This window comes from Hyaena hyaena, unplaced genomic scaffold (assembly GCF_003009895.1).
Source record: "Hyaena hyaena isolate Hyena2069 unplaced genomic scaffold, ASM300989v1 scaffold_580, whole genome shotgun sequence".
NCBI lineage: Eukaryota > Metazoa > Chordata > Mammalia > Carnivora > Hyaenidae > Hyaena > Hyaena hyaena.
In genome coordinates, this window is record NW_024081213.1 from 1,075,720 (window position 1) to 1,102,392 (window position 26,673).

Consider the following 26,673-nt stretch of genomic DNA (forward strand, 5'->3'; position numbering starts at 1 on the left):
ATAAGTTTATAGGCCAGCACGGGTGGGGTGAGGGGGAAAGGGCTCCTGCTGGGAAGGTGGGCTTAACATTTATGAAGATAGAGACCTGAAATATCATTCTGAACCAAAACTTTAAAGGTTCGCTTCATTTATTTTTCTGAATTCTGCTCTGCTTGGGAAAGGCTTTCTAGCGCATTCCTTTTGCTTCAGCAAAATATCTTAATCTTCAGTCTCAGCCTTTTTTTCTCTTATTCTGTCTCCCTTAAGAAAGGCAGAGATTCATAACAGATAGGCATATAATTAAAATGAATGACACAGTTACTGCCTAGCTTCTTCTTCTTCTGGATTATAAAAATACTGTGAGACCTGAGAGGACCTGAGGGCTCAGCCAGGTCTCCGTCCTCATTTTACAGACCAGGGAACCGAGCTCCCCAGAGTTGAGGTGACTTGTGTAAAGTCACATAGCTAGTTGGTGCCAGACATATCTCCTTTAACCTCCCCTCACAGGTATTCTTTTCCAGCCCTTCAATCATCTTGACAACTTTCCTCTGAAGCCCGTCCAAAATCCATTGCCCTTCTCAGCTGAAGCTCCTAGAATTAGACACATGACCCCAGAGGGGCCGATTTTATCTGAGTATAAAGAGAAGATTGCTCTGGTGTTTCTACATTCTAGCTATGCATTCCACTACCACCCAGCCCCAGAGGTTATTTCTGACAATGACCCTCTGGTCTATTTCAGACGTGCTTGAACACACGTTTCCCTCTCACGTGTGTCTGGTCTGGTTTTCTGCCCCAAGTGCAACGTTGCCCTTATTGAGTCATGTTGTGCAAGAGATAAAGCCTCAGATGTTCAAAACAGCTTTCTTTCTGGAAACACAAAGCACCTTTCTGAGACTACTGGCTTCTGTAAGGGAGAGTAGGCTGCAAACTCCAACTTGGTGGACAGACAGATTGAAGCCTAAGGTTGAATTGATTTAGCCTGAATCACCTATGGAGATGGCTGAAAATTATTCTAGAAAGCAGTGAGATGTCTTAATTTCTCATCAGCACCGAGCCAACGAGTCCACACTTAGGGCAGCCCTCCCCTGCCCTCCCGGCCCTTGATTCTAGCAAATGCCTCTTGCTTTATTATTACAGCGGCTCCCCTGTATTCAGTGTACACAGGGTTTCCATTCCATGGCAGATATGACACAGAGCAAATCAAAGATGCTTAAGCCTTGCCCTTGTATGAGTTTACAACTCAGAAATTTTTAAATAATTGGGGGATCTGTTAATTTCCTAGATCCCATCAGGCTGCGTTCCTCTGGAGAGGATGACGTGCCACCACCACAGTGCTCCCTGAGCATTTTGAACATTACTTTCTGTCCCTGCACGTATCCCATTGTCTTGGACCTGCTGACTGGTCTCAACTGCTGCCTCTGCCCCGCCCCCCCCCCTCCCCGCCCCAGGCTGGGAGCTACAGCCTGCAAGGTTTGCCTGCGGGGACATGCCGTGCACATTTGCAGAATGGACGTGTGCCCCAGAAAGGCCCTTGCCCTCATCTCTGGGTGCCACAATTCTGCTCTCCTGGCTGAGTCCCAGGATCACAGAAAAGCACTCCCTGTGTGGAACATGTGGATTCCGCTGAGGAGTTTGGATTCTGCTTTATCTGAAAGCCCATGAGCCCGTGGCTGACTTCCAGGGAGTGGCCTTCTCTGACATTTAGAGCCAATACCTGTCCCTGTTGTCTTATGTCAAAGGGTCACGGGATGGATATTAAGCAACTATGACCACGGAGTGGAGCAAGGAGTAAATGGCGGCTGAGCTGACTCCAAGAATTGGATGATTTGGGCACCCAATAAAACTGCCTTGGAGAGAAGACGTATCCAATCAGTGCTTCTTGACGATTGTGACCATTATTTCTTCATTGCCTCCCCGGAAGCACTCTGAGGAAGGCTCCTGTCTTCTGCAGTTTCTCTTGCTTCATAAAGTCTAAACCAGACCGCTGAGGACACAGCATTCTAAACACCGAGCTCTCTTGGGATGGTGCCCAGAGCAAGGTTCTGGGAACACAAAATATTTCTCTAATCCCTGGGGTGAGGCTACTGATGGCAGCAGCCAAGGTGAAATCTCAGCGAGGGGCTGTGATTCTCCAGCCTTATGTCCTCTCCCTTCCAGCAGGGTGGTAAGGAAAGCCAGGGGCTAGCCCTCTGCAGCTCCTCCTCAAAGGGACAAGTGGCCATTATTGTTGGTCAAAGCCATGCCCGGGTGCACAGAACTGCTGCACATTTACACATGAGAAGATAATGTCACTGAAATAGTCCTATAACTAGTTAGCATTCATTGAGCAATTTATTTGTTTTGTTTTCTTCAGTGAGAGAGAGAGAGAGAGATTGATTGTGTGTGAGTAGGACAGAGGGAGAGGAAGAGAGAGAATCTTAAGCAGACTCCATATCCAGTGCCAAGCCCGATGTGGGGCTCAATCCCATGACCAAAAGAAATCAAGAGAAATCAAGATTTCTGAGCCAAAACCAAGAGTCGGACGCTCAACTGACTGAGCCACCCAGGCGCCCCGAACAATTGAAATGAGTGGGTGGCTGCTTGGGTGGGTTTTCTGATTTAATGCAACCCTATGAAGTGGGTACTTTTATGTCTGAGCCACAGACAAGGAGGGTACGTGGGTTTCTCAGTGTCACAGAGCTGAATAAACTGCAGAATTGGGAATTCTGCCTAGTATAGGCTCACGGGCCATCCTGTTTCCATTTCGTGGCACTGCCTTTCCAATGGTTGACAAGATGCCTTGGGAGGATCAGGTCTAGAGAACTGCCAAGGCAGTAGGGTGGAAATGCAGTAGCTGGGGAAAACTGGAAAGGTAACATGCATGCTTTATCCAACAGATAAAGTTCCTACACGGTGATTTGATACTGACTAAGCTTCTGAAACAAAAACGTTGTGTTGGGGAGGCCCAGGGATGGGGTTCACGGTCTGGCAGGCTTTCTAGGAATCTCAGCTGCATGAGCGTGTGCCTGCGCGTGCACACACACACATTCAACATGAAGCAGTTCACGGACATCAAAAAGCACAGACAGCCTTCTGTTCCCTTCGGTTTTCAGGATTTCTGACCATCTGCAATGTGTCCAGACAGAATCCAACAGACTGAAATTGCGGAAGGGAAGTCAGTGGCAACACTCAGAGAGGAAGCTTCAAGTGAGAAACTCTGCCTTTTACCCAGAAAGTACCTCAAGAGAAACACAGAACTTTTCTTTCAAGCCATTTGAACCAAACTGAGAGCCAGTGAGCCACTAGGCAACACGAAACACTAGATAGTAGAAAGGATTTTCCGGCTACAAGGAGCCACACCACAACTCACTCCCTCTTACAGACGACCACTGTTTCCTTGGCCCCCACTGCGGCTTATACATTCTTACTAAGTGACTCCTATATTACTTTATTGCATTCAATCTCCCTTTTTAAGCTGCAAGCTACTTAAGGGGTGAGTTTTTGCCTCACCCCCTGGTGACAACAAACATGGAAACTCAGTAGTCATTTCAGGACCTTGTATTTTGGGGTTTTGTTCTTGTTTTGTTTTATTTTGGCCTTTTATCAACCAAGGCAGACAGAACATTCTGCTTCTTCCTATACCTGAAATCTGTATTTTAGTCACGGTGAACTTGAGCTGAAGTTCTTCTTTCAAGGGGTTCAGAAAATGATCCCAGGCTTGGAAGTCAGACAACGCTTGGTTTGGGCTTAATTCCTGGCTCTGCTATTCACTTAAAGTTTACTTGATTTTTCCACCCTTCAGCTTCTGGTTTGTAAAATGGAATTTCCAGAAACCTCAGAGAACAATTGTGAGGTAGAGTGTTATTATCAACGCAACAATCGTAGGGATTCTTTAAAAATGTACATTAGACCATGTCACCTGTCTGTTCAAATCTGTGCAATGATTTGCTATTTCACTCAGAGTAATCTCCTTCCATTGACCTGCAAGGCCCTGTAGGATCTGGTCCCCGTGACTGTTCTCTACTCAGTCCTGGCCTCCATTTTCCAACGAACACTCCAAGGACCCATTTTCTTATGGCCTTTTCATCAGCTGTTCCTTCTGCATGGAGCTTCTTCTCCAAGACCCATATGGCCAATATCTTCAGCTGCGTCAGATGCCACCTTCTCAGTGAGGCCTACTACGATCATCACCGGATTTAAAATTGCAACCTGACCCTCACACCCACAGTCCTGATCTGCTGTGCTCTGATCTACTATTTTTCCAAAGCACTTATCCCTTCCTAACATATTCTCTACTTCCCTATGTGTGTGTGTATTGTCCAGTGCCACTCTCACCCCCAAATATGGTTTCACAGGGGCCACGGTTTGTGTGTGCTTTGTTCATTAATATGTCCCGAGTGCCTAGAATAGTTCCTGGCACACAGAGTGGGCATTCAGTAAATGAATGAATAGTAGTTGAGGGAAGATAGTATAAAGGCTGGAGCATAGAAAATCTCCATACCTGAAGACATCATCATCAGCACGACCATGGTCATTGTTGTGACCATGCTCATCCTCATCTTCATCATCATTGGGACACCAGTGAGTTTCTCAAAGGGCCCTGAAAAGAATAAAACAGTGAGGGCCTATAATGCATCTGGCACCAGGCTGATATACAACAAGCACTTGGTAGTTGTTATTTCCTTTTCTCTTCTCTTTTGTGGCTTTTTATTTGCTGCTTTTTTTTTGGACAGCCCCTAGGACACAGTCATAAAGCAAAATCAACTACCGAGTCCACACAGAAGTGTCATGTAGGGCCATTTACAGAGTCCTTTGGAACTGTTTTTTATTGCTGTGATTAGCTGAGTGTCAAAATTGAATTTATGTGACTTTGCATTCTCTTGATCATGGTTCTCTACATTAAATACACTTAATAATTGCTACTTTTTCTAGAAGCGACAAAGGGGGAGGAGGAGGAGAGAGAAGTAGAAAATACATTTTTGTTTTCATAATGTCTGGGTTTACATATATGCCTGGGGAAATATGCCTGTAGAACAAGAAAATTAGATTATCAGTTTAAAATTAAGCATTCTCTAGAAGGTTCTACAAGCACAAAAATCATCCTGAGGAATACAAAAGTAGACATTTTCATGCTGGTAGCTAGAAATATCAGGCTACTAATGTTTTTGAGCCAGTAAAATAGTCACTTTTGGTTTTCCATTGTTTTTTTTTTTTTTTTCCTCCTTCCTATGTCAGTGTAGAGGGGATTATTTCGAATGTTAGGCATGTGCTAATGTACACATCTTGCCCGTTGATAATTCACATAAAATCCAGTAATGACACCTCGTCATCCCTGCCTCTTGGAAATTGTTGAGGATGCCCTGAATGCAGAGATCTTGGGCAGGAACTTATCATCAGGATAAGTTCCCTCCGGCTGTCAAATCCAATGTTCACTTTAGGCTGGAAATGCTTTCCCACTGCCCTTCTTTCCTTCAAACTCCAGACATCAGTGTATGGCTCGTTCATCCATACACTCTTGGATAGCTTATTTCTTATCATTCTTCTTCTTTTTCAAATCACGCAATCCTCGAATGCTGCATGGAACAGTTCCAGCAGTTATTCCCAGAATTGTCTTCACTGTCAGCCTAGTGTGGTGCCATTTCGTTTTTCTGTAAAATGCTTTTACAAGAAGACATGTTTGTCATGTCACATTAGAAAATCAAATGGCTCTTTTATAAATTCGATACTTCTTTGGTTGAAAACCATGCCCAAATGCCGCCTCTTTTATCGTGCCAATAAAGATATCTACTGCACAAAATGTGAATTATCTTAATTTCCTCCCTGCCATCCTTTCCCCAGTTTAGGGGCTATCCATATATCCAGAGTTGATAGCCAAGTGATAGCCAAGTGTATTTTGTTAGGGGTAGTTTCCTGGGGACAAAGCAAGGGTGGGATTCATATCCATGTTTAAGTACAAAGTTCAAATGGTAAACAAATGCAAACATTAGTCCTAAAGGTCAGAGGCAGGGCTGAAGTTAGAATCCTAAAGCCAGGAGTGAGACTTATATGGAACTACAGTGAACCAAGAACAAAGGTGTGGCTTGGAGGGGTAATTATCTCAGAAGCTAGAGATGCAGAAGCTAGTAAGTGAGTGAGTTAGGCTATCCCAAAGGGCCAGAAGCAAGACAGAGGTGAAGTCAAAACCCATTGGGCAGTGTTTAAGACTGAAAATGGATAGTTTTTAGTTTATTTTGAAATAGAACTTCTTGAACACCATACAGCATGGATTAAAGACTTAAATATAAGAATTAAACTCCTGGAAGAAAATATAAGAGGAAAACTTTAAGACATTGGTCTTGGCGATGATTTCTTGGATATGGTGCCGAAAGCACAGACAATGAAAGCAAAAACAAACAAGTGGAACTAAGTCAAACTAAAAAGTTTCTGCACAGCAGAACAAACAATATAACACAGTAAAAAGACAATCTATGGAGTGGGAGGAAATATTTGCAAGCCATATATCTGATAAGAGGTTAACATCCTAAATATATAAGGAATTTCTTTGATTTAAAAGCAGGAAACAACATGATTTTAAAATGAGCAAAGGACTCGAATAGACATTTTTCCAAAGAAGACATAAATGGCCAATAGGTAAATGAAACATGTTTAACACATTAATCTTCAGGGAAATGTAAATCCATACTTCAGTGAGATATCATCTGATACCTCATCAGAGTGACTATCATTTAAAAAAGCCAAAGATAGCAAGTTTATGAGGATGCAGAGAAAAGGGAACCTTTGTACATTGTTGGTGGGAATATGAAATGGTGCAGCCACTGTGGAAAATACAGATGTCCCTAAAAAAACTAAAAGAGCAATAGCATATGATCCAGGAATTCCATTTCTGAGTATTTATCCATAAGAATTGAAATCAGGATCTAAAGAGATATTTGCATTCCCATATTCACTGGAGCATTATTCTCAATAGCCAAGATATGGAAGCAATCTAAGCATCCCACCAACAGATGAATGCACAAAGAAAATGTGGTATATATACACACACAAAGGAATATTACTTGGCCTTAAAAATGAAGGAGATTCTGCTCATTTGCAACAACGAGGACATTATGGTAAGTGAAATAAACCAATCACAGAAGGACAAAAACTATATCTAAAATCGTCAAACATGTAGAAACAAAGAGTAGAATGGTGGCTGCCAAAGTTGGTGGGGGAGAAGTAAGAAAGGGTAATTGCTACTCAATGCATATAAAGTTTCAGCCATGTAAGATTATTAAGGGATCCATTGTACATCATGATGCCTATAGTTAACAATACTGTACTGTGCCTTTAAGATTTTGTTAAAAGGGTAGATCTCATGTTAAGTGTTCTTGCCACTTACCAAAAAACCTTGCTGATTTTCTCAATACACCTGCAAAGTTTTCATAGAATATTTGCGAAACATTGTTAAGCACAGCAAAGAAAATACAAATCATCCACAATCCTACCAATAATTCCAATCACCAGAGAAAGCCACACATGCCCATTTGAAAAATTATATATTTCTAGACAGCAGCCTCATATTGATTATCACCATTTATTGAACACTTACTATGTGGTAAACACTGATTTAATGGCTTCACATGTAATATCTTCACTTAATTCTCAAAATACTCCTGTGAGGTAGGAACTATTATTAACCCCACTTTGCACATGAGGAAACACAGGCACTGAGTTTTGGAAACAGTATAAGCTTTTTGGAGTAGTATACCCTTCAAGAATTTCTTATGCACATACAACCAAATCAAATATATTCTTTATTTTTGCTTTGCTTTTTTAAAAAATAAACTTTATTTTCTTTTATTTCTTTGAGATTTATTTATTTAACTTTATTTTATTTATTTTGAGAGAGAGACAGAGAGAGACAGAGAGACAGAGAGAGAGAGAGAATCCCAAGCAGGTTCTGCGCTGACAGTGTGGAGCCCGGTGTGGGACTCAATGTCACAAAGCATGGGTTGTGTGATTCTGGAGTACCCTTCAAGAGTCGGGTGCTTAACCCACCGAGCCACTTGGGTGTCCCAAAAATAGACTTTAGAGAGTACAGAGAGTTCCCATACACTGCCTGTTCCCCATATGCACAGCCTCTTCCATTGTCAACACCCCCCACCGCTGTGGTACATTTGTTACAACTGATGGACCAACATTGACACATCATTATCAACCAAAGTTGATAATCAAAGTTACCAGCCATAGTTGATATTAGGGTTCACTCTTGGTGTTGAATGTTCTATGGGTTTGGATGAATTTATAATGACATGGTGACCATTACAATAATACCACACATAATAGTTTCACTGCCCCCCAAATTCCCTGTGCTCTGCCTAGTCATTTCTCCCTTCCCCCAACCCCTGATATTCTTACTGTTTCCATAGATTCCCCTTTTCTAGGATATTATATAGTTAGGATCATACAGGATGCAGCCTTTTGAGATTGGCTTCTTTCACTTAGTAATATGCATTCAAGTTTCTTCCATGTCTTTTCATGGCTTGACAGCTCATTTATTTTAAGTGCTGAATCATATTCTATTGTCTAGATAGACCACAGTTTATTTAGCCATTCATACCTTGGTTACCTCCAGGTTTGGGCAATTAAGAATGAAGTTGTTATAAGCATTGTGTGCAGGTTTTTGTGTGGATGTAAGTTTTCAGCTCATTTGAGTAAATGCCAAGGAAGGAAATTGCTGGATGACATATATGGTAAGAATGTATTTCGTTTTATAAGAAATTGACAAAATTTCTTCCAAAGTAGCTGTTCCATTTTCCATTCTGACCAACAATGAATGACAGTTCGGTTGCTCTACATCTTATCAGCATCAGGTATTGTCAAAGATTTGGATTTTGGCCACTCTAACAGATGGGTAGTGGTATCTGGCTATTGTTTAATTTACTTATTTATTTTTTAAGTAGTCAGATGCCAAAGGAAAACAGCAAAGGGACAGGATTCTTACTGGAAATACATTCACAGCATACCTCATCTAAAATATATGATGCTTACGACAAACTCTTGTTGCAATTTTTTTGTGGAAATCTACTTCTTGTATTTTAAGCATTCTAATTTGTTATATGACCCTGTTAATTATTGTTTAAATTTGCAATTCCCTAATGACGTATGATATTGAAAATCTTTTCATATGCTTCCTTGGCACTTAACATATCTGTATCAGTGATATGTTTGTTCAGATCTTTTGCCCATTTTTTAATTGGATTGCTCATTTTCTTATTGTTGAGTTTTTAAAGTTCTATATATATATTGGATAACAGTCCTCTATCAAATATATCTTTTGCAAATATTTTCTCCCTGTCTGTGGTATGTCTTCCCATTCTCTTGACTATTCTTTACCTTTTTCTCCTTTTTAATTATAAGTGGTAGCACTGGGCACACATTTTTCTGGATCTTACTTTTTCACTTAATATTATATGTTTGGAGATGTTTTCATTTGAGAAAGACAGAAACTTATCATTCTTTTTTCAGAGGCATTATTATTCCATTGTATGGTGCTATCTTGACCAGTCTCTTACTGAGAGACACTGGGTTGCTTTTAGTGTTTTGCTAGGACAATGTTGCCATGAATACTCTTGTATGGACCTCATTTGGTAGGAATGCAGGTGTGTCTGTAGGAGGGAACTCATGTTTCTCCACTGTGCTGAGCTGTCTATGCTTATGGCACTTTGACAAACGGCTGCTCATTTACTGCATGTCCAGGATTGTGTGAAATGCAGGTGTTCCGTAACAGGTTGAGCTCTCTGTGGTCATAGAAGTCTCTACTCTTCAGAGATTCTGGGACCCCAGAAGAACTTCAGACTCTGCCCTGAACTCACACCGACTTTCTGGTTCCTTCTCACCTCTGCGCTTTCACTCAGGCTGGACTGCTTGTCCCACACTCTTCCCCTGGCTAACTCCAGCTCACGTCAGCCTAAGTGCCAACTTCTCAAAGAAGATTTCCTTGTCTCGCCTAAGTGATATTGCTTCCCTCTCTTGCTCATCCTGTAGATCTCCTCATAGCTCTCTAGATCTTGCCTTTGTATGATCTACAATAATCCTAATTCATGTGTATTTAAATGATGATCTGTCTGCCATTACTCCATGATGGTAGTGACCTTATTAGTGATGTCTGTCTTATTCCATCATATCACTGGCATCCAGTACAGACATTTAAAGCAGTAACTACTTGATAAATATTTGTAGAATGAACGAACTTCAGATCATTAAGCAACTGTCTCCTCATCCTTCAGATCAATTCCATCTTTCAAAAAAAAGTTTAAAAAATGTTTTAAAATGTATTATTTATTTTTGAGAGAGAGACAGAAACAGAGTGGGGGAGGGGGAGACAGAGAGGGAGACACAGAATCAGAAGCAGGCTCCAGGCTCTGAGCTGTCAGCACAGAGCTTGAAGTGGGGCTTGAACCCATGAACCAGGAGATCGTGACCTGAGCCGAAGTCAGACGCTTAACCCACTGAGCCACCCAGGCACTCTACAAAATGTTTTAAAACTTTAAAGTCTTGCTTGCATTAAGTCAGGGTTGAGAAAAGCAAGTACCTCAATGGGCTCTGGGTCAGGGGACATGACACTTTCAAACAGACAAGCTAAGCATTAGCAACTGGAGTCAGAAGAGCATCAGCTCATCATGCTTTCCATAGACTCTTAGATTGGCCATCAACTGAAACAGTACCTAGGAACTAGCCAGCCTTAATTTCCAAACATCTTTCTTATGCAAGTCCCTTGTCCATGTCACAGCTCAGTTCTAACGATTGGGATTGCCACCTTATACTCTGGGATTATGGTTACTAATCTCTGGTAATTCCTGAAGGGATGAGTTAAGGGAAGTGAATACACAGGTTATGGCCATATGGACTGGTGACTAGAAAAGATGAGGAGGAAAAGCAAATGGAATTTTGCCTCCAAACACCTATACTCTTCTCAGGAGAGGGAGGGGAGTCACATATTCAAATCTTGGGCAAATCCTAACCTTAGAATAAACCTATAATAAACATGCAAAGTTGTAATTTTCACGATGTGCAATCCCTCGTGAGCTACGTGCAATGCACAAAGGGATTCCAAGAACAAAAGGGACGGCATTTGTTGTTATAAAAGTTCATGTTTCTGAATATTAGGGAAAAAAGAGACCACAAAAGATGCCACCAAATCTCCTGTGCATATTTTCTGTATAAACTTACTTCTTCTGATTCTGGACCAATGGCAGTTTCTTTTTCCAAACACTTTCTTTCACTTAACAAAAAATGGCTCATAAGCTACTCCAGAAGAGGTCAATGATTTGGTTTAATTACTTCTCCAGGGGCATGAGGAGAAGCTCAGGTAAATAAAGAGATGATTTTCTCTAAGAGAGCAAGCATGCATATGTTAACATTACCATCCCTCCCACAGAGGCCCTAAACAACAGAAGAGGGAAAAGTAAAAAAAGGTTCTGTCTCCTGACCAGCATTTGTATTTCAAAGATTAAAAAGCTACTTTTTATTAGCGCTCCAAAGGGTCAGGGAATTTCAAATGACATAAGATTAGATATTGACAAACAGTGTGTTTCAAACTGTATACAACTTCCTTGGCTCTGCACATTCATTTCCCATCACAAGTATAGAATACGTATCACATGACATTAAATGAGGTTTTTGGGGCGCCTTGGTGGCTCAATTGGTTAAGCGACCGACTTCAGCTCAGGTCACGACCTGGCGGTCTCTATGTTTGAGCCCTGCATCGGGGTCTGTGCTGACAGCTCAGAGCCTGGAACCTGCTTCAGATTCTGTGTGTGTCTCTCTCTACCCCTACCCGCTCACACTCTGTCTCTCTCTCTCTCAAAAATAAATAAAACTTCAAAAAACATTTTTAAAATGAGGTTTATATAACCTATTTTATATGTAGCTTAAGCTACTATGGCTCCTGTATGTGTCATGCATAGGTAGAGGCAGTTTATGGGTGTGACTGAGAACGTCAATTCTGGGGCAGGCGGATGTGTGTCTCCTCCTAACCTCCTAAGCTGGGGGACACGGGTCACTTTCACAGCCTCGTGGACATTCAGTGTTTCCATCTGTAAAACTGGATTGTTTGCATGGATTAAATAAAACAATGCATACAAAGTGTTTACCAGCTCAGCTGGTACAATGAGCATACAGTAATCAGCACCTGCTTTTACAACAGTAAGAGCACTGAAGAGAAGAGATGGCCTCGGCCTTCAACATCCAAAAATGTAGTAGCAAGACAAGTCTGGACGAGTCTGAAGATAACTAGAAGTTCAAGGCCCTGCATGACCCCTGACATTGATTATTTGAATGAGGTAGGAGCACATCTTGCCACAAAGTCTGAAATTTTTGTGTAGGAGCAGATGGAACAGGACCATACTTTCATATACTATTGCTATGTTATTTCAACTATTAGAATTATTAAAAATTTTGCCTCCTCTGAAAACATGGGGGGCGGGGTAGCTGCATCTAGCTTCCCTCATTCCTTTTTTTGATGTGTTGATGCCATTTTTTCCCCTAATTCATTTCAGTTTTACTGCAATGTGATTTGACCTTACCAGGTCACTATATCAGGCAAAATGTATCCTGTTACATGTGTTGGGTGTTGAAAGAACAAGCAAAAGATGTTAAAAGAGGTGAGAGAAGATTGTAGATTCGTAAAGAAAGGATGGGATGCTCTGTCAGTTCTAGTCTTCTGGGAAGCAAAAGCCAAGATAAAGTAACAAGTAGGAGAGATGTATTGGGGGTTACTGCCCATGAAAGATAAAGGGGAGAGGGGACAGGAAGAGGAGCCTTTAGTCTGTGATGCAGGTCTAACAGCTTTCAAAGGAGAGGAGAAGGGCTTCAGACTACAGGGCCATCTGAGAACGTCTCAGCCAGCCCCCTGGGTTACTGGCAGAAATGCTCTGGGGTCCCCACCAAGCTCAGTCATCGCCTGGGAGCTTCCAGTGAGTGAAGGCTCCGGTGGATGGTGCAGTGGATCCCAGAGGTACTGCACCTGTAGGCGCTCAGTCAACCTTAACACTTCGAGCAGGTTCTACCCGGAGGGAGATCTGATGGGTGTACCTCCATAGCTGCCATCCGTGGGCTCCAAAATGGAACAATCGGAGAAGAATAAAGAGCTCCCGGTGGCTGAATGATGACTGAAACTAGACATTCAATGGAAAGATTGAAAATTAAAGTTGAGAACACCTCCTGAAAGGCAGAACAGGTCAAAGAGATTGAAAATATAAAATATGTAAAATTTTAAAAGGAGGCATTCAAATAGTAATACAGGAAAGCCATTATTTTATTAATTAAAGCTTCAGAAAAAAAGGAGGGAGATAAGAAAGGAAATTATATTACAAAGAGAAATTCCTAGAACTGAAAACGAGGTAGAGCCTTCCCCACAATGGATTACAAAATGACCTCCACCTGGATACATCTTCATAAAATCACCGAACACTCAAAAGAGAATATTCCCCCAAAGCTTTCAGAGAGATACAACAGTTCACGTGCAAGGGAACAGGAATCCGAACGCCATAAGACTTCTACAGAGTAAGTCTGGAGGTTAGAAAACAAAAGATATAGTGCTTTAAAGATGTTAAAGAAAATTATTTATATCCCCAAACTCTGGCCAATAATGAAACAAGATTTCAGCATGAAAGCACTCAGGAAATGTAATTTGCAAACAATTTGTCTTAGTTACTAAAGGATGTGCTCCAGGTAATTGGGATAAAAATAAAAGGAAGGGCGCCTCAGTCAGTTGAGCCTTCGACCCCTGGTTTCAGCTCAGGCCATGATCTCACAGTTTGTGAGTTTGAGCCCCGCATCCAGCTCTGTGCTCACAGTGTGGAGCCTGCTTGGGATTCTCTCTCTCCTTCTCTCTGTCTCTTTCTCTGCCTCCCACGCACACTCACTCTGTCCCTCAAATAAATAAAACTTAAAAAGGAAAAAAAAAAAAAAGAAGATGGAAGACATAGGATTCAAGAAACAGTCTATCCAAACAAGTTAAAACAATGATGGGGATTTTCAGGGTGATGTTTGTAGCAGCAAGGACCCCAGTCCTCACTGGAGCAAGAGGCCAGATGGGACCAGGAGGGAAATCTTGTGGAATAAAATATGTGATTAAAAATGACATTAATTGAGAATATTAATAAAAGGCTGAAATGCCAACCTCTTATCAAATAAGAGAGGGCAAAAACAACTCTAAGAAAAGCAAAAGACTATAAGAAAAGTGTTGTGCAATAAGATGGAATCCAAAATGTGGCGTCAATTTAGGCAAATGACATAATGGAAAAAGGGAAATCTCTTTGGCTTTGATGCTAGAAAGAGCTTCTTTAGGGGCCCCCCCCGGATGGCTTAGTCGGTTAAGCGTCCGACTTTCACTTAGGTCATGATCTCGCGGTTTGTGGGTTCGAGCCCCGCGTCGGGCTCTGTGCTGACAGCCAGCTCAGAGCCTGGAGCCTGTTTCAGTCTGTATCTCCCTCTCTCTCTGACCCTCCCCTGCTCACGCTGTCTCTCTCTCTCTCTCCCCTAGAAATAAATAAAAAAAAACATTAAAAAAAAAGAAAGAAAGAGCTTCTTTGAAGTGGCTCAAACCTGGCACTATGAAACCTATAGAAAGTGAAAACTAACCCTCATATAACTGCTTTGCCAAGCAGTAGACAATCTTTCCATTGTTATACTAATGCAAATACTGTTTATTCATTTTTAAATTCAGAGTCAATCCACAAACAAAGCAGGAATTTTGGTGAAATTTTAGGACAAAATGTAAGTATGAATAAATATATGACAATGTAAAATAATAACAGAGCTGATAGATGGCAGTGGGGGTGGGGACAATATGGAAAGGAAGGGTAAGGCCATTTTCCCAATTGGAATGACTCAGTAGAAAATCAATGGAAACAAATGATTAATTCATATTGCACAAGTGACTAATGGAAGAATTAAAAATAATATGAATACTAAATATTGGAAAGAGGATGGAAAAGGAGAGGTTAATGGGAGGTAAATTTTCATTTCTTATGCATTAATTGATCATAAGTATAAATAATAATAAGAATACAGAGTTATAATTATAGTAACTACACTTGTGGAAATCACTAGATAAAGAATTAAAAAGAGAAACAAGGCAAAGAGATGGCAATATATCAAGAGGTGGCTGGAGAAATATCAAGTTTTGTGAATTCTTTGTTATTTGATTTTTACCACACACAATCATTATTTTGGTAAAAACTGAAACCCTTAAATCTTGTATTGTCTAAGGCAATAGTGGTTGCCATAGGAATATTATATCATGTAGATTTTAACCCCTTTAGGTTTTTTTGTCCCTTCAGTGGGGCAGGTTATGTAGCTCCTATGTCTGCTTCTTCCTCTCAGTCTGTCCCTCTATCTCACCTTCCCCAACCCCCTCCAGCAATATTCCAGAATGAATAAGAAACTGGCACATTTCTTAAGGAGACACAAGTTTTGACTCTTAAGAGGTCGCCATTTTGAACCACCTGCCATAATCAAATTCTTATTTCATGTCCTAAATCAAAGTGCGCAAACATTGGCATATTGTGGGCATTCAATTTGTAGTGACAAAACAATTAGAAGAATATCCTATAGCCACTGACCTGGACATCATCCAGGTCTCAAACCTATTTCTTATTTAGTTCTCTCTTCAGGCTTTTCAGACATCTAGAGTATAAGCTGCCCTCTGGGGCGCTTGGGCCACTTGAAGCATGACTAGCACAACGACAGATGTCCTTTCCATAAACTTGGTTTTTGCAGGTTTGTAAGAGCCAGAAAGAGAATCCTTTACCACACCCGCTACCAAGATTTAATCTATGAGACAAATACTGGTCATTCTCTTTTAGTCTGCTGTTGAGGGATGTGCCTATGTGGCATGTCCCATGTTAGGAAATTTGCGTATATTATCTCATTTAATTTTCACAATGATCCTCGAAGGCAAGGACCATCATTAGAGCTGTTTTTCAAACATAAAACTGAGCCTTAGGGGGATCAAATAGGTATTAAGCAATGGAACCAGGATTGAAAGTCTTTGTGCCAGTTCCAAATTCTAGACTGAAAAAGACCCTCTGGTCTATGGTAAGCTTGTGGTTTGAGTTTCTCTTCATTGTCCCGCTGTGTATTCATTAATCTAAAAGCTCTTTTCCTCAGTGATACTTTATCAAATATACTATTCTTCTCTGTTTACGTTTTCTTTCTTAATTTATTTTTGAGAGCAAGAGACACAGAGCATGAGTGGGGGAAGAGGCAGAGAGAGAGGGAGACATAGAATCTGAAACAAGCTCCAGGCTCTGAGCTGTCAACACAGAGCCCAATGCTCGAACTCACAGACGGTGAGATCATGACCTGAGCCAAAGATGGACGCTCAACCAACTGAACCACCCAGGTGCCCCCAATCTTCTCTGTTTATATCATCTTGTTTTATCCCTATACATTCATCTTTTAATATATATATATATATATATATATATATATATATTTTACTGAGGCACCTGGGGGGCTTAGTCAGATATTTCTGACCCTTGATTTCAGCTCACGTCCTGATTTCATGGTTCATGAGTTTGAGCCCCACATCAGGCTCTGCACTGACAGTGTGGAGCCTGCTTGGGATTCTGTCTCTCCCTCTCTCTGCCCCTACCCCACTCATGCTGTCTCTCTCTCTCTCTCTTTCTCTTTCTCTCAAAATAAATAAATAAAGTTAAAAAATATTTTTTAAGTGTATGTAGTAAAACTGACCAAAATAACTTCACAGATTTTGTTTCTCCTATTGTTTTGTTCACTGAGACTATATCTCTTCTGCCTTTTTCTAGCATTTTGCTACTCATTAATTTTATATCACAAAACCTCAACCAGAATCTGTCTTCATCTACAACTAAAGCATTTCTTTGGAAGGGAAGGACTAATTCCAAACAATCATATCTGTTAAGTAATTTAAAGCATTTTATTCCCATAGAAACCTAAAATCTGTCTGTATTGGATAAAATTCTCAGCACACGTTTAAAACATAAGTTGAAATTTTGCATCACTTCCAAAATATTGAAGTTTTAATTTTTTAAATAATTAAGCAAGAAACTAAATGGCAAATTATAAACACAACATGTTGGTTTTAACAGCACTTTCATATTCATTTATAGTGTATGAATATTTAAAAAGTAGAAGTTTATGTAATCTGCATTTTAACATATAGTAACAATAAAATGTAATAGTCAATGGATAGACGCAGAAACAGTGCCATTTTATTAAGAGATTAAATATTGGGGCACCTGGGTGGCTCAGTCAGTTAAGCATCTGACTTTAGCTCAGGTCATGATCTTACGGCTCATGAGTTCTAGCTCCATGTTGGGCTCTATGCTGACAGCTCAGAGCCCGGAGCCTGCTTCAGCTTCTGTGGGTGGCTCTCTCTGCCCCTCCCCCACTCATGCTCTGTCTCTCTCTCCTTCAAAAATAAATAAATATTAAAACATTTTTATAAAAGAGATTAAATATTGAGTGGCAGAAGGTGTGTAGTTCGGTTTTTTCTTTAAGTGCATTTATTTATTTGTTTGTTTTTTCTTCTTTTTTATTTTTATTTATTTTTTAAAATATTTTTTAAATTTATTTCTAGGAGAGAGAGAGAGAGACAGCGTGAGCAGGGGAGGGTCAGAGAGAGAGGGAGTCACAGACTCTGAAACAGGCTCCAGGCTCTGAGCTGGCAGTCAGCACAGAGCCCGACGCGGGGCTCGAACCCACGAACTGCGAAATCATGACCTAAGCGAAAGTCGGACGCTTAACCGACAAAGCCACCCATGCGCCCCTAAGTGTATTTATTTATTTTGAGAGAAAGAGAGAGACGGATAGACAGAGAATCCCAAGCAGGCTCCACACTGTCAGCACAGAACCCTATGTGGGGCTCAAACTCAGCAACCACGAGAGCATGACCTGAGTAGAAACCAAGAGTAGGACAATTAACTGACTGAGCCCCTCGGGCGCCCCTGTAGTTGGGGTTATTTTGTGTAAGTGAATTTGATGAGCAGAGGTCTGTTATTAGACGGAGGGAAAGGCAAATGACATTGTCATTTGTGTTTAACATTTTCATTGTGGGCCAGTTTATTCTTTTGCAGGAAGGAACAAAAATCAGAATTCTCTGACTAAAAATAGACTAAAGGCATGAAAATAAGACAGAAAAGAAATTAGATTGAAGTGTTATCTTGATTATTACCTCTAGTTTTTTAAGCCAACTTCAGTTAGAAATAATCTGCATATAAGAAGATGTACACACTTTAAGAATACAGCGTGATGAGTTTTGACAAACACTTAAAGCCATCAGCCACCCTCATGGTCAATGCATAGAACATCATTCCAAAAGTTCTCTGATGGTTCTTTCCAGTCATCCTTCTCCCTCCACTCCCAGACCCACAGAAGCACTGGTCTATCATCTGACACTATTCATTAGATTCACCTTTTCACAGATCAGACCCAGTAGTTGGACTATGATGTGTTTCCGCATCACATGTGTCTACATGTGGTTTTCTTTACCTGCTTAGTAATCAGAATCCTGATGGGAATGGACTATGCCTATGGGATCTGTAAGTCAGCTAATCACCAAATCTAGGAAAGTGTGAACCATTACTTTACAAAATATTTTTATGTACCTTATTCACTTTCTTTTCTTTCTGGCATTTGAATTACATATATCTCAGACTGTTTTCTATTATCCTACACACCTCTGAGATTTCATTTTTAGAAATATTTGTAGTTAATATTATTAATTGATCATTTATATTACTTGATCTTCAAGTTCACCGTTTATTTCTTCTGTCATCTCCATTCAGGTATGAATCCTTTCCAGTCAACTTTTCATTTAAATTGTTGTGCATTGTAGTTCTAGAATTCTTATGTTTTTTATTTTTTATTTTTTAATTTTTTAAATGTTTTATTTATTTCTGAGAGAGAGAGAGAGAGAGAGGCAGTGTGAGCAGGGGAGGCTCAGAGAGAGAGGGAGATACAGAATCTGAAGCAGGCTCCAGGCTCTGAGCTAGCTGTCAGCACAGAGCCCGACACGGGGCTTGAATCCACGAACCATGAGATCATGACCTGAGCCGAAATCAGACACTTAACCAACTGAGCCACCCAGGTGCCCCTTATGTTTTTTAAAAAATAGTTTTCACTCCTCTGTTGAGATTCCCTATCTGATAGCTCACTGAGATGATATTGTATTTTAAATCTTTAAAAATATTTATGATGGCTGCATTAAGTTTTTGTTTGCAAATCAAATATTTGGACCATCTTGTAGTCAATTTTTACTTTCTATAATCTTCCTCTGAAGAGTGTTGATTTTTGTTCCAAGAGATAATCCAATTGTTTGCTGAGCACCTTAAATCTATGTAGACTTGTTTTATGCTTTGTTATGGCAAATACGTGGAAAGTGCTGGTGTTTTCTAAGACTCTATAATCTGGGTAGAGTCAGCTTCCAAACTCTGATGGCTCTACCAATCAGAAGCCTCGCTTTTAGGTCTTGTTACTGAGTCTGTTGTAGGCCTTGCTACATCATGATCCTTACTGTTAAACATGGTGTTTCTGGTGTGTTGGCTGGATACCCAGGGTGTTAACGAGGCCTTTACTCTCTGGCTGGGCTGGCACACTAACATTTCCCAGCTTTATCTCTAAGATCCCTTTCTCCCACTTTCATAGAAGCCACTCTCTGGTAAATCTAGCATGCTCTTACCCAAAACATGAAAGGCCTAGTCCTTAGCCAAGGTCAAGACTTTTGAGCCTAACTCCTGTGTAACTCCTGCATACTTAGTGTCTTGCTTTGTCTTAAAGATCCTAACTAGTTCAGCATCTCCAAACTCTGAAGTTGTCTCCACGCAGAGAGAGATGCCAACCATAGGGATCACCTTGTGAGCTTTTCCTGGTCTCAAGGACTATAGACTTGTGCTGACTGTTGCTCAGTACTTGACAACAGTTGTCTTATACGTTTTGTACAGTTTTAGTTGTTTATGGAAGGAGGGTTAATTCCACACCAGCTGTTCTATCATGGCTCAAGTCTTATCTATCATTTTAAAGAGCAACCTAATGAAATCTGAGATCCATTAATGACAGCATCTGAGATTTTGTGATGATATTCAGATGACTGAGAAAGGAAAGTATAATAACTGAATTTAAAAAAAAAAAAGAAAAGAAATGAGAAAGGTGCCTGGGGTGGTGAAATCGGTTTTGTGTTGGACTCTTGCTTTCAGCTCAGGTCATGATCTCTCTATCCTAAGATTGAGCCCCACACTGGGCTCTGTGCTGGGTGTGGATCCTGCTTAAGATTCTCTTGCCCTCTCTTTCTGCCCTTCTTCCTCATTCTTGCCATCTCTCTAATAAGTAAGTAAGTAAGTAACCAAATAAGTAAATAAGTAAATAAATAAATAAATAAATAAATAAATAAAAGCTTTTAACAAAAAGAAATGAGAGTCAAATTATGGACCAAATCACCATGAGACCTCCTAAAATGTACATTATGTTTCTATCTTCAGTGTATCTTCTTTGCAACAACCATCTTCTGCTCACCCCCTGGGCTATGAATGGTTTTCAGTTGTGGTGCCTAGCTACTCCCAGTCACAAATGTGGGCATGCTTGTCCAGGCTGAGCCAATCAAAATATTCTACTCCAAGGACTTCAGTGACTGGTGCAGGAATGAGCACCCAAACAGAGTCAGAATATTTCCTGAGTTTAATCCATGGATATTGTAAGAGAGATGTTCTCTCTCTTAGGGTTGCTACCTGGGGAAGATGTGAGCTGGATGTCTTGACAACTTGTCCGCTAAAAGGAGGGTGTGTGTAACAGGTGTTTGTCTGTCTTGAACTGCTCAGCATCCAAACTTCCTTCCAATTTGAGATTTCTATCGTGTGACTCTTGGCAGTGGCACCATCCTGCCACCCACCCTAGTAACCAAACATCCTCTATCCTTACGCTCTGGAAACTGTGATTCAGCCAGTCAGATGGAGTCTCGTCAATCCAACTCACTGCAGATAGGAAGGTTGTGATGTGACGATACAGAAAGAGCAGTGACTATTTGTACAACAGTAGAGGAGTAGAAAATGCAACGAGAGGAGTTCAGTGTCCAGTGAGGGCACTTTCAGACATATTTTTGTAACAGGTATCCAGGCGTGGCACTGGCAGTAGCATCAGCTTCATGGGCCATTACTAGGGCATGAAGTTGGATGTGCCCACAGCTGCCTGGGAAACCTTGGGTGTTTTCCTGCTTTTCTGTGCCTGGTTCTCAAGCCCTCCTGATAATCTCGTGAGCTACCCAATAAGCTTCTGTAAATTCCTTCTTTGCTAAAGTGTGTTTGACAGACTGCTAGCTGTCCCTCAAAATCTGTGTGTAAGTGGCTGGAGAAAGATAGATGGATACACACGCACACAGACACACAGACACAGACACACACACACACACACACACAGACACACACACACGAACGTGAGGGGAGAAAGGGAAAGAAGGAGGAAAGGAAAGAGAGAAGAAAAGGAAAATTTTGCTTTTCACTTTATATTATTCTGTACTGCTTAAAATTGGCATCTGATTTCAGAATAAGAGGCATGTATTGTTTTTAACCTTTTTAAAAAAAATCAAGTGAAGAAGATTACCTTGACCTCTGTTGAGGTCTGTATACATAAGACTGTATGTCTCAATGCTCTCACTATTTCTTTACCTATGAAACTATTCTATAGACAAATGTAATGCAGAGCCTTGGAAGTGCAGTTCTGCCTGAGCTTCACTTTGAAAAAGAGAGCAACTGCTCTCTGTGAGGTCCTTTCCTTCCAGACATTTCAGAGGTAGGAATTTATAGCCCTCTGTGTTTTGAGGAAGGAAAAAGAATTTCTTCAGCATTGAGTTTTCCTTGGAAGTTTTCCCCATTTGCTAAAATGCACTTTCCTCTATAACTGTGTCTCTCTTTCACTAGAAACTTCTCCATGGTGAAGGAAACTCTTTCCCCTGAACCTGTATTTAGCCAGGCTGGTGGCTTTTATTTGTTTGCTTTGTGATTTTTTCATGAACATAGCATGTGAGTGACTGACACACAAATAATGGTTTCTTTGCTTTCCCTACCCTTTGGACCTATATCTTCATCGTAGTTACTCGAAAAATGGCGTCTGGGTAACCACTGGCAAGATGAAAAGTGATGTATAAGCTACACGCCCTGGCAGACTAACAATTTGTCCAGGAAGCGATGGTGATCACCACTATGTTTACTCATAAAATCCTGATGAAATGATAGGAAATTATGATTCTTTCATGGCTAAACCCTTTGGATCAGTGCTGTCCTCACTGTGACCCAGTGAGATCCTCCCTGGTCCATATAGTTCTGTGTATATATGTATATATGGTACCTCTTTATTTTTATTAATTGTATAATATATACATCCTATAGTGTAATTTCATACATATAACTTCCTTTAGGCCTTGCAGCTCAAAAATAGTTCCCCATAAATTCCACCTGTAGATTAATTTGGGCTAAACTGGCTATTTTAAAATACAAATGCCCTGCTAGGTGGAAGATTCCATTTCTCCTTCAGTAAGAATTATGTATGTAACTAAATAATATGTGTGTAGAGTCTGCCGCTACAGACAACTTATTTACCTTTCTCCATCTGCTTTGTGTCCTGAGATACTGACTTTTATTGGCCACATCAACCTTGCTCCCTTGTCTTCTGGATTGGGCAGGGTTAGCCAATGGGCAGTTCTAGGAGGAGATCAAAGGGTGAAAGCAAAGAGAGATTAGGGTGTTTATTCCCCTGGCTCCTTCCCTCCTGGGCCATGATTTGGCACTGGCTGTGCTTGTCTACCAAAGGCCACTGCCCTTACCTGGTTTTGATAACTGCTTCCTCCAATGCTTGCCCCTTTCTGTTATTATTGTCTAAGGGAGCTTTATTATCCCTTGTTGATTTCCTTTAACCCTGCCCACATCTTTGTAAATTGCCTCTTTATTAAATATTTCCAATTTGGCTTTTGTTTTTTTTTAATTTTTTAGTGTTTATTTATTTTTGAGAGAGAGAGACAGAATGAGTGGGAGAGTGGCAGAGAGAGAGGGATAGACAGAATTGGAAGCAGGCTCCAGGCTCCTAGCTGTCAGCACACAGCCGGATGCAGGGCTCGAACTCACGAACTGTGAGATCATGACCTGAGCTGAAGTAGCATGTTTAACTGACTGAGCCACCCAGGTGCCCCCGATCACTGCTTCTAAATGTGTCATTTCTTTTCTGACAGGACCCAGACTGAGGCAGTGACCCCACTATGCATGGCCTCAAGAACTAGATCTCCAAAACTGTATATGGGGATTGTGTTGTGTGGGAGGCAGAGGAACGTCCTCCCCAAAATGTCCACATCTTAATCCCTGGGGTCTGTGAATATGTTGGGTGGTAAAGGGGAATTAAGGTGGCAGATAGAATTAAGGTTGCCAATCAGCTGGCCTCAAGAAAGAAGATTATTCTGGATTATCCAGGTGGGCTGAATGGAATCATAAGGATCCTGAAAGTGGAAGAGGAAGGCAGAAGAAGAATCAATGTCAGAGTGGTGTGATGTAAGAAAGAATGACCAGCCATTTCTGACTTTGAACATGGAAGGGAGTCATGAGCCATGAAATGCAGGCAGCCTCTGGAAATGGAAGAGCCATGGAAACAGATCCTTCCCAAGTCTTCAGCAAGAATACAGCCCTGCTGATACTTTGATTTTAGTCCAGTGAGATCCATCTCAGATTTTTGACTTACAGAGTTGTAAGATAATAAACATGTGTTGTTTTAAGTCAATTAGTTCATGGTAATTTGTTATATAGTAGCAATAGGAAACCGATACAGGTTGCTAACACATTTGATGAGAACACAGAACTTTCTTCTCCTTTTTTTAAGTTTATTTATTTATTTTGACAGAGATGGAGACAGTGCAAGTGGGGGAGGAGCAGAGAAAGAGAAAGAGATAGAGACAGAGAGAGAGAGATTGAAAATCCCAAAGCAGTTTCCATGCTGTCAGCCGCAGAACCAGATGTGGGGCTCAAACCCATGGACCGTGAGATCATGACCTGAGCAGAAACCAAGAGTCTGACACTTAACCTACGGAGCCACCCAGGCGCCCCAGAACACAGAACTTTCTTGCTGTAGGAAAATGGAATCTGCATAATGCATACTATGTTATTAAAATTATTATTAGTAATGGAGATTGGGATGCCATGCAGGTGGCGGGCAAGGTATTAAAAAATCATTTAGCTCTGGTCCTTAGGTGCTAGGATGACAATGGTAATTTTCAAGACAATGGGGTGAGTTGGCTTTTTCTGTCAGTCCTAAATAATGTACACAGATAAAAGTACTGATTAAAAGCTTTGAAGATACAGTGAGGACATAAGTAGAAAGTTAGAAAACCTCTCTGGCAGCTTTAAAAACAATGCCTAGGAGCGCCTGGGTGGCTCAGTCGGTTAAGTGTCCGACTTCAGCTCAGGTCATGATCTCACTGTTCGTGAGTTCGAGTCTTGCATCAGGCTCTGTGCCGACAGCTCAGAGCCTGGGTCCACTTCAAATTCTGTATCTTCCTCTCTCTTTGCCCCTCCTCTGCTTGTACTCACTCTTTCCTTCAAAAATAAATAAAAAATAAAAACAAAACAAAACAAAACCCATGCCTATCTTTGAGACATGGGCTGGGAGAATTTGGGCAGATGCAGACAAGACTAATAACTCTGAACCCCCAAAGAGTCTTAAAACTTTCTTGCATGTAAGCACCCCCATCTAGTCGAGGGGTTGGAGAATGTAGAGTTGGTGGTAGTGAAGGTAGCCATGCCTCTCAACTTAGTTCTCACGTTAGCCTCAGAAACAGGACTGTGCAACTATGTTTTAGGTTTTTCCCTCTATTTCTCTGCGACCTTATGTAAAAGGCCACTGGAGTGGCTGACATCTGAGGTTTAGGTGGGATTTTGACTGAATTCATATTCCCTACAATGAATGGTAGCTGTGAGTCCTCTGTATTGGGGATGTAAGTTATTTTTTTTACTCAAAGAATGCTGAGGTGAAATGTGTCTTGAGGTGAAAGTGTGTCTCTATGTGAAAGTGTGTCTCCTCTTTTCTCCACTTGGCCTTGTGTCCTGAGAAGCTGACCTTTATAGAGAGCATCAACCAGGCTTCCCTGTCCTCTGGCTTCTGGCTCGGTTTGGCCAATTTAAGGCACTGGCAGGAGATTAGAGGGTGAGCTGGGAGGGGAAGAGCAGGGTGTTTACTTTCCTGCCTCCCTCCTTGCAGGGCTACAGAAGACTACGTCTGCCGCAGCCACTGTTTTAGAAATGTAGTCAGAGATCCCAGTCCATGCTGGGCAGCCGTTGTCCACAGCTTGCTGTTGTTTCTAGGGGCTCCTGGGGGTCCTTCACCTAACCCTTTCTGGGTTTTTTTAACCTTGCCTTTACTGGCTGGAAAGTAGTCCCTTTATTAATCCCTTCAACTATCCCCTTTTTCTTGCTAGAACCCACACTGATACCATCATCATCAGAGCAACTAACATTTATTAAGCACTTATTTTGCTCCAGGCACTGTGCCCAAACATCTCACACAAATCAGCTTATTTTATCCTTACCACAACTCTATGGTATGAATGACTATTGCTATCCCATTTTAGAGATGAGGAAATTGGCATTTAGAAATTGGTACACAGCTTTCCCAAACTTACCTAGCTAGACAAGATATGAATCCAGTCTGCAGCATTTGAGAAACCATGGTAGGATAAGTATAGAAGACAGGTTTTGAATATAGGTGACCCATATCAATATCAAATAGTGACCTGAGCCAAAAGACTTAATCCTTCTGAGCTTAGGTTTCCTTATTTCTGAAATGGGAACTACATTGCCTCTGCTAGTTAGAGTTCTTTGTGTGCAAGCAACAGAAGCAACACTAGCCAATCCAAATGACAGGATTCCAGGGAGTTGGGAAGGTAGTAACAATTAAGGAATGCATTCTTCAAGGCTTCCATGTTGTCCATTCCAACCATCTCCCCTCATGGCTGACTGCTCAAGACTCAGATTTCCTGGAGAAGGTGTTTACCTGGCCTTGCTCATGTTACTTTCCACACCTTTATTTTATTTTATTTTATTTTTTACAAATAGTTTATTGTCAAATTAGTTTCCACATAACACTCAGTGCTCATCCCCACAAGTGCCCTCCTCCATGCCCATCCCCCCCTCCCCCCCACATCCATCAGTCCTCAGTTTTTGTCAGCATTCAAGAGTCTCTCATGGTTTGCCTCTCTCCCTTTCCCCCACCATTTCCGCCCTTCTTCTCCCCCTTGGTCCTCCGTCAAGTTCCTCCTAATCCTCCTATACGTGCAAACATATGATATTTGTCCTTCTCTGCCTGACTTACTTCGCTCAGCATAACACCCTCAAGGCCCATCCATGTTGCTACACGTGGCCAGATTTCATTGTTTCTCATTGCCATGTAGTATTCCATGGTATAGATAAACCACATCTTCTTGATCCATTCATCTGTTGATGGACACTTAGGCTCTTTCCATGTTTTAGCTATTGACTTTCCACACCTTTAATTCAGTAGGATAGGTCATCAAGTCTACATTCAGTGATGGAGAGTTCATCTCCCAAGGAAAACTGGCGTGCTTTTACCTGCAAATGGAGTAACAGATGCTGTGTAGGCAAAAAGGAAACAAACACTATAAAATGTGGTTTCATGAATGCTATAAAAAGTAAAGGAGATAGTTTA

General features: G+C 41.1%; 1 long non-coding RNA gene across 1 annotated transcript; it reads left to right on the forward strand.

Annotated features, from left to right (window-relative positions):
- Window positions 1-12,156: 12,156 nt before the first annotated feature.
- LOC120248320 lies at window positions 12,157-23,706 on the forward strand. Its single transcript, XR_005532555.1, has 3 exons — window positions 12,157-12,281; window positions 14,669-14,718; window positions 23,198-23,706. It is a non-coding gene; the product is annotated as an uncharacterized LOC120248320 (long non-coding RNA).
- The last annotated feature ends 2,967 nt before the right edge of the window (window positions 23,707-26,673 follow it).